The sequence below is a fragment of the Phalacrocorax aristotelis genome, chromosome 24, assembly GCF_949628215.1.
Source record: "Phalacrocorax aristotelis chromosome 24, bGulAri2.1, whole genome shotgun sequence".
NCBI lineage: Eukaryota > Metazoa > Chordata > Aves > Suliformes > Phalacrocoracidae > Phalacrocorax > Phalacrocorax aristotelis.
The window spans coordinates 171,674-181,791 of record NC_134299.1 but is presented as its reverse complement, the minus strand read 5'-3'; the positions used below and the strand labels follow the sequence as shown (position 1 = coordinate 181,791).

The following is a 10,118-nucleotide window of genomic DNA, read 5'->3' as shown; positions in this document are numbered from 1 at the left end:
CTGTGTTCCCCTGATTGATTTTCTTCTTTAACCCTCTAGGACCTGTTGACTTGCTGCTCTCCCTGTCACAGCCCTGATGCCGCAGGCCTACAGCAACTGATGGGGCTCACTCCGGGGGGGGTGGGGGGTGGGAAAGGGGACCTTTCTCCCCAGGTCGTTTGTGCTGCTTCTCCTCCCTAGGGCGTGGGGTGGGGGTGAGTGGGGCAGGAGGGAGGATGGTAACGGCCACCTGATTTTTAAAGCAGTCGAGACAGAAGGACTAAAATGCTCGAGGCACTTTGGTGGTGGGCGGTGCGGAGGCAACGACTGACACTGCTGGGGCTGCGGGAGTGGGGAAGGTGCAGAGAAACATGAGCTCTGCGCACGCAGTGACAGTTCCGTTATCCCGGCGAACGTGACCCAGAGCCGGCGCGGGTCTTGCCCCAGAGAAGAGTCACGGACATCGTGCCGCTGCCGCCGTGCTGTGCTACGGCAGCCGGGAATCGCGCATGCGGAGTGGCGATGGTGGACCCTGCTGACACCGTGCGGCCAAAGTGCGGTACCGCACCCGGAACAGACGCATGCGCGGTGGCGACGATGTGTCACTGCTCGCTGCTGCCACCGAGCGACCGAACCGCGGAACAGCGGGGGCCAGCTGCGCTACCCTGCTCGCGGCAGTCACCGAGCGCTCAAAACCGGGTACTGCAGACGGGCAGCCGCCCGTTCCCGACGGTGAAGTTTTTTCGCTGGTCGCTGCCGCCACCGTGCAAGCAGATTCCGGTACTGCAGCCAGGCAGTTCCGTATGCACAGTGGCGCTTTACGTGCTGCCCCTGCTTCCACCGACCGCCCAAGCCCTCGTAGTGCATGTGGGCAGCCGCGCATGCGCAGTGGCGCCTTTTGTGCTCGCTGCTGCCACCGTGCGATCAAACCCGGGTACTGCAGGTGGGTGGCCGCGCATGCGCAGTGGCGCCTTTTCGCTCTCTGCTGCCCCAGGTACTGCAGGTGGGCGGCCGCGCATGCGCAGTGGCGCATTTTCGCTCTCTGCTGCCACCGTGCAACCAAACAGCGGTACTGCATGTGGGCAGCCGCGCATGCGCAGTAGCGCCTTTTGTGCTCGCTGCTGCCACCGTGCGATCAGACCGCGCTACTGCAGGTGGGCAGCCGCGCATGCGCAGTGGCGCCTTTTTGTGCTCGCTGCTGCCACCGAGCGACCGAACCGCGGAACAGCACGGGGGGGAGCTGCGCTACCCTGATCGCGGCAGTCACCGAGCGATCAAAACCGGGTACTGCAGACGGGCAGCCGCCCGTTCCCGACGGTGAAGTTTTTCCGCTGGTCGCTGGTGCCGCCGTGCAAGCAGATTCCGGGACTGCAGCCAGGCAGTTCCGTATGCACAGTGGCTCTTTACTTTCTGCCCCTGCTTCCACCGACCGCCCAAACGCTCGCAGTGCAGGTGGGCAGCCGCGCATGCGCAGTGGCGCCTTTTCTGCTCTCTGCTGCCACCGTGCGATCAAACCCGGGTACTGCATGTGGGGGCCGCGCATGCGCAGTGGCGCCTCTTACTGCTCTCTGCTGCCACCGTGCGACCAAACCGCGGTACTGCAGGTGGGGGCCGCGCATGCGCAGTGGCGCCTCTTACTGCTCTCTGCTGCCACCGTGCGTTCAGACCGCGGTACTGCAGGTGGGCAGCCGCGCATGCGCAGTGGCGCCCTTTTGCTCTCTGCTGCCACCGTGCGATCAGACCGCGGTACTGCAGGTGGGCAGCCGCGCATGCGCAGTGGCGCCTTTTGGCTCTCTGCTGCCACCGTGCGATCAAACCGCGGTACTGCAGGTGGGCGGCTGCGCATGCGCAGTGGCGCCTTTTTGCTCTCTGCTGCCACCGTGCGACCAGACCGCGGTACTGCAGTTGGGTAGCCGCGCATGCGCAGTGGCGTCTCTTCGTGCTCTCTGCTGCCACCGTGCGATCAAACGGCAGTACTGCAGGTGGACGGCAGCGCATGCGCAGTAGCGCCTCTTTCTGCTCTCTGCTGCCACCGTGCGATCAAACCGCGGTACTGCAGGTGGGCAGCCGCGCATGCGCAGTGGCGTCTCTTCCTGCTCTCTGCTGCCACCGTGCGATCAGACCGCGGTACTGCAGGTGGGCAGCCGCGCATGCGCAGTGGCGCCTTTTGGCTCTCTGCTGCCACCGTGCGACCAAACCGCGGTACTGCAGGTGGGCGGCTGCGCATGCGCAGTGGCGCCTTTTTGCTCTCTGCTGCCACCGTGCGACCAGACCGCGGTACTGCAGTTGGGTAGCCGCGCATGCGCAGTGGCGTCTCTTCATGCTCTCTGCTGCCACCGTGCGATCAAACGGCAGTACTGCAGGTGGACGGCCGCGCATGCGCAGTAGCGCCTCTTTCTGCTCTCTGCTGCCACCGTGCGATCAAACCGCGGTACTGCAGGTGGGCAGCCGCGCATGCGCAGTGGCGTCTCTTCCTGCTCTCTGCTGCCACCGTGCGATCAAACCGCGGTACTGCAGGTGGGCAGCCGCGCATGCGCAGTGGCGCCTTTCTGCTCTCTGCTGCCACCGTGCGATCAGACCGCGGTACTGCAGGTGGGCAGCCGCGCATGCGCAGTGGCCACCCTTTGTATTCTGCTCGCTGCTTCCACCAAGCGACCGAACCCCGGGACTGCAGGCGGGAGCTGCGCTACCCTGGTAGAGATTTCCACCCGCCCCTTACCCGATCGCGGCAGTCACCGGTCGATCAAAACCGGGTACTGCAGACGGGAAGCTGCCCGTAACCCAGGCTGAAGTTTTCCTCTGGTCGCTGCTCCCACCGTGCAAGCAGATGCCGGTACTGCAGCCAGGCAGTTCCGTATGCGCGGTGGCGCTTTATTTTCTGCCCCCTACTTCCACCGAGCGCCCAAACCCTCGTACCGCAGGTGGGCAGCCGCGCATGCGCAGTGGCGACCTTTTAGCTCTCTGCTGCCACCGTGCGACCAAACCGCGGTACTGCAGCCAGCAGCCGTGCACGGGCTGTAGCGACATTTTGCCGCGCTCACTTCTCCACGCCACTTAGTGACCCCCCGCACGCTACGTGGTGACGTCACCGTGGGGGCCGGAACCGTGTAGGCACAGCCCCTAGCGACAGGTGTTGACCCCTTGCGATAGCCCGTTGAGGGCGGTCCTGATACCCCTCGCCACGCTCTTAGCAACGGGCCCTGCCCCCGGCGATGGGCAGGCGGGCCGTCTGATGTCCGACCCACCTGGCCCCACCCACCCACTTTGGTGCTGTGTGGTGCACTTTGCTCTCTGCTGCCACCCTGCGAGCCTTCATCCCTCGGGGGGGCTCGGCCCGCCCCTTTTGCGGGGCGCTGTGGGAAGGGCGGGGGCGGGGCCCGGGGGTCGAAGAGCCCCAGCCGGGGCTCGGGCAGCTCTTGCTGCCCCTGGGCTTCTCTGCCGTCGGTGCTCCCGTGTTCCCTCGGGCGGTCGCAGCTTTGGGGCTGTCTCAGCCCCCCGGGCAGGCGTGCTCTGGCGTTTAGAGAAGCGGAGGCGTTGCCTGAGGTAAGGATTCCAGAGCTTGGCACTCTTTGGCAGCATCTGTACTAGAAAGGTCCCTTGTGGCCTGCTGTGCTTTTTTTCTCCCGGGATGTTGTTTCGGGCGCTGAGGGGGCGGTGAGACGGTTTAGTGGTATGGTGTTCTGTTTGGGGTTTGTTTTTTGCTTTGCTGGTTTTCTTCCCCCTTGTGAGATCATTTCATTCATTTATCATTTCATATTATCATTTACCCCGCGCCATTTCCGTCCCCTTTGGGCAGCAGCGGATCTGCCGCCGCTTCAGGCGGCCGCTTTCTCGAGGGCGAGGAGCTGGGACGACAACGGGCCGCTGCAGGCTCTGGTCAGGGTAAGAGGCTGTTCCCTGGGGAGCCGGCGCAGGGGGAGCGGAGGTACGCACGGGCACTTGTCGGTGCCCCTGACCGGTAAAGGGAAGGTTAAATTGTTAGAGTGCAAATAAATACATTTTATTTAGGGAGGAGTCGTGACTAAATTTAATCGCAGCTATTACTGAGCAAACCAGGCAGTCATTATTCCTAATCTGTAATTAAAAAAAAAATAAAGGCAGTCCTTTTTTATGCCATAAATAGAGTTGCGAGTCATTAATAGCTCAATCTAAATACAGCCGTTATTACATCAACTGCAGGCATTAATGACTCCTGATCAGAAACAAAATAAGGACAGTTTTAGAATCTACAATGAAAATTGAACTGGAAAGCTAAATTGGGAGTGGGTAATACTGAAATTGTAACAGGGCTGTTAGAAAGTTCAGAGGCAGCGACAGCTCCTGCTTCCAACCCAAGCAGTAAACGAAGCTTTAGATTCTTAAATGAACAGAAATAAAGGTGAGCTGTTAAACAGTGGCTGGGTTCAAGCGTAGGCATTAAGAAAATTTGCAGGTGCGGGTGATTCCTGACGAGAACTAACAATTCCAGAAGATTTAGATTTAAAATGACAAAGCTAATGGAGTGCCACAACCGCCCGGATGTAACTGCAGCCGCTTTGGGGGAATGCCCCAGCCCTCCCCAACCACCGCTATTAATTACTGCCAAGGAGAGCGAAAGTGAAAGTAGAAGCAGTGCAGGTGAAGTGTGAGCAGTACGCTTTTTCCTAAGTCATCTCTTCGTGTCAGGAGAGGAAAGAAAATGGAAAGAAGATGTTTGCAGGGGGTCTGTGCTGGGTTGCCTGCGCATCTCTTCCGTGCATCCTTGAGGAGACATTTAGCTCGTGTTGGGCGCTCGCAGGTGGAGACAGGGCGAGCTGGAGGCAGGATCGGTGCTGGCCCTGAAAAAGGGATGGGCAACGAGCTGAGAGAAGAGGGGGCAAGGGCTGAAAAAGGGTCTCCAGTTCTGCAGGGAAGGCAGCGGGATGTGACTCGGCAACCGCTCTGAGGAGTGCAGGGTCATTCGCTGCGATGAAGTCAGGGTCTGCGGCTGGCCCGGAGAGGCAGCAGAAATCCCAAACTCTTTGCAGGGGTACCGGCCAGATTAGGGCAACACCTGAACAGTAAAACCATTTAGGGGAAGCAGAGCTGGGCTGCACCGCGTGGCCAACCTCCCTCTTCTCCGTGAGTCCCAAAGGGGCAGCTCCAAGAAGGTGCTGAGAATTCATCCCTTGCGCTAAAAATGAGACGCAAGTAGCACCCACCCGTGAATTTTATTTTCTCTCTCGCTCTGCGGCTCCTGCCTGCTTGTCTCTCCTCAGTGCTCACCTGCACCCGTGCTCGGATGGGGCAGCTGAGGGAAGGTGCTGCCATCTCCCCAGCCCCGGCGGACCGCCCCTCAGCTGTGTCCTCTGTCAGGGAGCGTCGTCATCTCTCCTGCCTCCCAGAGCGTGTCCTGTAGTGGCAGACGCGCGGGCTTTTCCCTGCACGCGCATACGGGAAGGGAAGCGCAGTGAGAGCTGGGCTTGTCAAAGAGTAACGGGGGTGGTGGGAAGCGTAGCTAGAACCGGAGAGCTACAATGCAAAAGCAAAGCAGACGGGACACAAAAGTAAAATGGTGCACAGGAATGCTGAGGCGAGAACTCCCGCAGCACACAGGAAATCAGTGTCGGAATCTATTTTCTTCTGACTGCCAAATTAAAAATAATGGCACGCTTTGCAACGCTAAGCTCGCTCTGATCGTCTGAACTGTTTCTTTCCAACTCCCCACCGCCCCCAGCACACCGTTCAGCCTCCTCAGCCTGAAACGCCTTGTTTTCCTTCTTTTTTTTTTTTTTTTTTTTATGACAGGGCAACTTCTGTTCCCGAGGTGGTGCCTACAGTACAGCTATCTCTTCGAAGGCAGTTTGGTTTAGGTCAGAGAATGTTTAGCCTGGACTGAATCAGCCTCTGTTTCTATTTCTGGAAATCATCGGTCCTGTGCATAAAGCCCGGAAAAAAGGAAATATGAACCAAAGGACGTGGGGCCTGCAGGGGTAGGAAAATATTTGAGAAGAGGTTCAGTGGGGAAATGATTGTTTGTCTGTGGGGCGTCCAGGCAAGCAACCCAGCTGCTAGAAAGCGGCGCTGTCCCCAGGATGGCCTCGGCGGTCCCGTCGGAGTCGGGGGAACAAGGACAAGGCAGGGTGAAGCATCTGACCTGCCGTGTGGAACGTGACTGTACAAAGCACGTGTGATGCACTGCAAGTTCATTTGTTTAAACTGTGAGTTAAAGAAGGTGTGCAGTTGCTTTGTAAACAGCCGACGCTCTAAAGCTACACCCGTCTAACTGCTAGCTGTATTAAATCTATCGTATTGCTGTTTCTGCATTAGAAAAAAGTAACAAACCAACACACCTATGTAAGCACGTCTAAGTACAATGGAAAACCACTGTTTAACGCGTGGCATGTGTGGGTTGTTTTTTTGGGGTGGGAGGGTGGGGTGTATGACAAAAACCTGCGAGAGACACACGCACACACGCACATGTAATGTTTAGCGCTCACCTAAACCCAAAAAAGAAAATCCACTCTTTATTTTGCAGCATTAGCATTAGCTTCCAGCGCACAGCCTGAGCGCGTACCTCTGCTCTCACCATCTGCTCCCTCTTCAACCGTGTGTGGCTGTCATCATCAGCTTGCACAGGCTTTCCTCGTGCAAGTTTCCGCGACAGCTTACGAGAAGGCAGGGAAACAAACCCAGCAAGACGCGTAGTGCCTTCCTCTATGGGCTCCGTCCAGCCTTTGTTAAAATGAGCAGAAAAGAAATCTGCTGCTGCCTTTACCCTGACTCGCTCTTACAGAGAGCATCTGACTTGACCCGCAGCAAAGCGATGCCCCAGGCAGCAGCACGTATTGGCGCGCACCGCGGTTTCACCCACCTGTTTTACTGCGCCGGTCCTTTCCCACGGCCGATGCCGCAGATGTGGCGCGCCCCACCCCCAAACCTCTTTACGAGGGTTCCCTGGGCTCTGCAAGTCGCCTGCTGGACGTGTTGCTGATTCAGGCACGGGCAAAGTCAGCTTCTTCGCTGGCCTCGGGCCAGGGCAGCCACGTACTCGAGGGAAACTGAGAATATCTCCAGCGAGATCTCACCGGGAGGCTGGGACCTCGTCAGTAGGGGAGAAAGCCAAGCGACTGACACTGAAAGGGAGCTCTTTGCTAGGCTGTAGATCGTAAAGTTAACAAAGAAAACAAACCTGCCTTTTTAAAAATGCCCTCTTTTGAGTCTGCCACGTTTGATACAGATTTTTAAAATTGCAGGGTATATCTCCTACAGGCCTCATGCAAAGGGAAGTGAGTACTTCTGGCTCTCAGGACAAGGGGGTCCCTCAGGAGCCCAGGCGCTCACGCCAGCCGGCATCTGGCACAGCACAGGGCAGGAGCTTTGGCAGTAGTACGTGAGCTGAGAATGAGAGTCAGGCAGCACTGCACGCTTCTCCTGTGAGCCGCCGAGGCTCGCGCGCTGTACCTTCCACAAATAAAAGGCCAGAAGAGTCAGCATTTCTGCTAGTTCCAGCCTCATCCGTACCCTCGTTAGTGTAACTGTAAGCGAGCGTCCCGTAGCGACTGGGAGCGTGGCAGCTGGGCTTCCTGCGCTGTCTTAGGTTGTGCCCTTGGAGAGACCCTTCTCCGAGCCCCGGGCTGGGTGGGCTGCGGTGCCGTTCAACGCTGAATAGGCACGAAGGCCTATAAACAAAATGTATTTATATTGCACCCATACCCGGCAGCCAACCGCCGCTTTATTTACGTATTCTGCACCTCCTGCCGACGCTTTTAAACTTAGCCGATATTGCCGCAGTTTTCTCTGACGGGGCAGGGGACTGCCACGCAGCAGGGGGAGTTTCTGGGTGCCTCCCACGGACACAGACGTCCTCAGCTGGGTAGGGACAGGGTGAGAGCTGGAACAACTCTGCTGACATGTAAGGGCCGTCCCAGGGCAAGGCTCCTGGGTCTGGGGGCTGAAAGGCGAGCCGCGCTGGGTGGTTGGTGTGGGAGTTGTGGAGCAAGTAGGGGAAAAAAAAACCAACAAGAAAAAACCATCCAAATGTTTCACAGCAGGTAGAAAGCTTGGCAGAAAGCAAACTGAATGCTGTAAAGACAAAAGCCGAAAGCCGGCTATGGACTGTACGAAAAGAGCCAGTGCCACGGAAAGAGGTTATTTCTTCAACTGACCATAGGAGGCTTTTTGTGAGATAACACAACACCTCTTCTTTCTGCTACGGCGCGGCACCGCAGCAGTAATGGGCCAGAGCGTGCGAGCGCCTTTGGCAGTATCGGTAACGACCGGGGCACGGCCGACCGGCCAGCCCACCTTCCGCACAAGGAAAACACCATTCCCCTGGAACGCCACGCAGACCCAGGACGGGTAAGGCGGAGGCCGAGCCCAGGCGCCCCCATTGCCAAGGACCACCTTGGCCTTGCAGCGTCTCACACTTCGGGGTGTTCTGCTGGCCGTGGCTAAGCTCAGGCCCTCTGCTCGTGGCTGCCCCCGGTCCCCCGGCGCCGGTCGGGCCCCAGCCCCCAGCGCGGTGCGGCGCAGGGCAGTGACCCAGCAGGGCGGCCCCACGGGCCCCAGCCCCCCACCCCCCCGCCGTGCCTGCGGCCGGGGCCCCGCGGCCGCCGGCCCCTTCCTCCTCTGCTCGCTCCCGTCGCGGACGGCTCGGTATGTGTCACGAGGGGCAGCCCCGTTGAGCAGCTCTCGGAGGGCGCGCGGCTCTGCCCGGCCGTGACCGGGGCCCGCAGGGGTTTCCCGCTCGCTCGCTCGCCCCGAAAGGAGCTGGCCCCGAGCCGGCGCGTCCCCCCCGCCCGGCCCACGGCGCCCTCGCGAGCTGAGCGCGGCCCGGCCAGCAGGGGGCGCTGGCGCTCAACGGCTGGGCGCGGGGGCGGTCCGGCGCGGGGGAGGGGCCGGTGGGGGCCGGTCCTTCCGGCCGCCCTCTAAGGGCCGCCCCGCGGGGCTCCGGCTTCCGGTGGCGCAGCGCGGCGGAGCGGAGGTGGGAGCGGTGCGTGGGGCGGCTGCGCCGCGAGGTGTCTCTTTGCGGTGCCGGGGCCCCTCTGCGGCCCGGCGTGGGAAGCCCGTGGCCGGCGGAGACTGTTCGGAGCTGGGCGGGGAGCGCCGCGGCAGTCCGACCGCAGGCAGCCATCCCCTGCGGTGGCCGCCAGCTCCTCAGGACTCCTGGAGGCCTGGCAGCGCCCGATCCTCGCCTGCGGCAGCCGCCTGGGAGAGCAGCGCGGCCGTGGCCAGGGGCCGGAGAGCGCTGGTGAGTGAGTTCGGGCAGCGGTGGAGGCTCCGTGCCGGGCCCGGGCCCGGGCCGGGGTGGGGGGGGGGCGGCTCCGTGCCGGGCCCGACCCCGGGCCGGGGTGGGGGTGGGGCGGCTCCGTGCCGGGCCCGGGCCGGGGTGGGGTGGGGCGGCTCCGTGCCGGGCCGGGGCCCGCGCCGGGGTGGGGGTGGGGCGGCTCCGTGCCGGGCCGGGGCCCGCGCCGGGGTGGGGGGGGGGGCGGCTCCGGGCCGGGCCGGGGCCCGCGCCGGGGTGGGGGGGGGGGCGGCTCCGTGCCGGGCCGGGGCCCGCGCCGGGGTGGGGGGGGGGCGGCTCCGGGCCGGGCCGGGGCCCGCGCCGGGGTGGGGGGGGGGGCGGCTCCGGGCCGGGCCGGGGCCCGCGCCGGGGTGGGGGGGGGGGCGGCTCCGGGCCGGGCCGGGGCCCGCGCCGGGGTGGGGGGGGGGGCGGCTCCGGGCCGGGCCGGGGCCCGCGCCGGGGTGGGGGGGGGGCGGCTCCGGGCCGGGCCGGGGCCCGCGCCGGGGTGGGGGGGGGGCGGCTCCGGGCCGGGCCGGGGCCCGCGCCGGCGTGGGGAGGGGGCGGCTCCGGGCCGGGCCGGGGCCCGCGCCGGCGTGGGGGGGGGCGGCTCCGGGCCGGGCCGGGGCCCGCGCCGGGGTTGGGGGGGGGCGGCTCCGGGCCGGGCCGGGGCCCGCGCCGGGGTTGGGGGGGGGGCGGCTCCGGGCCGGGCCCGGGCCCGCGCCGGGGTTGGGGGGGGGCGGCTCCGGGCCGGGCCCGGGCCCGCGCCGGGGTGGGGGGGGGGGCGGCTCCGGGCCGGGCCCGGGCCCGCGCCGGGGTGGGGGGGGGGGGCGGCTCCGGGCCGGGCCCGGGCCCCGCAGAGAAGCCCTGGTCGGGCATCGTTCGCTTTTGCACAATG

At 63.0% G+C, this 10,118-nt stretch overlaps 1 long non-coding RNA gene across 1 annotated transcript; it reads left to right on the top strand.

Annotated features, from left to right (window-relative positions):
• The first annotated feature begins 235 nt into the window (after window positions 1-235).
• Window positions 236-6,336, top strand: LOC142048057 (uncharacterized). The gene is made up of 2 exons (XR_012657381.1): window positions 236-3,861; window positions 5,746-6,336. It is a non-coding gene; the product is annotated as an uncharacterized LOC142048057 (long non-coding RNA).
• The last annotated feature ends 3,782 nt before the right edge of the window (window positions 6,337-10,118 follow it).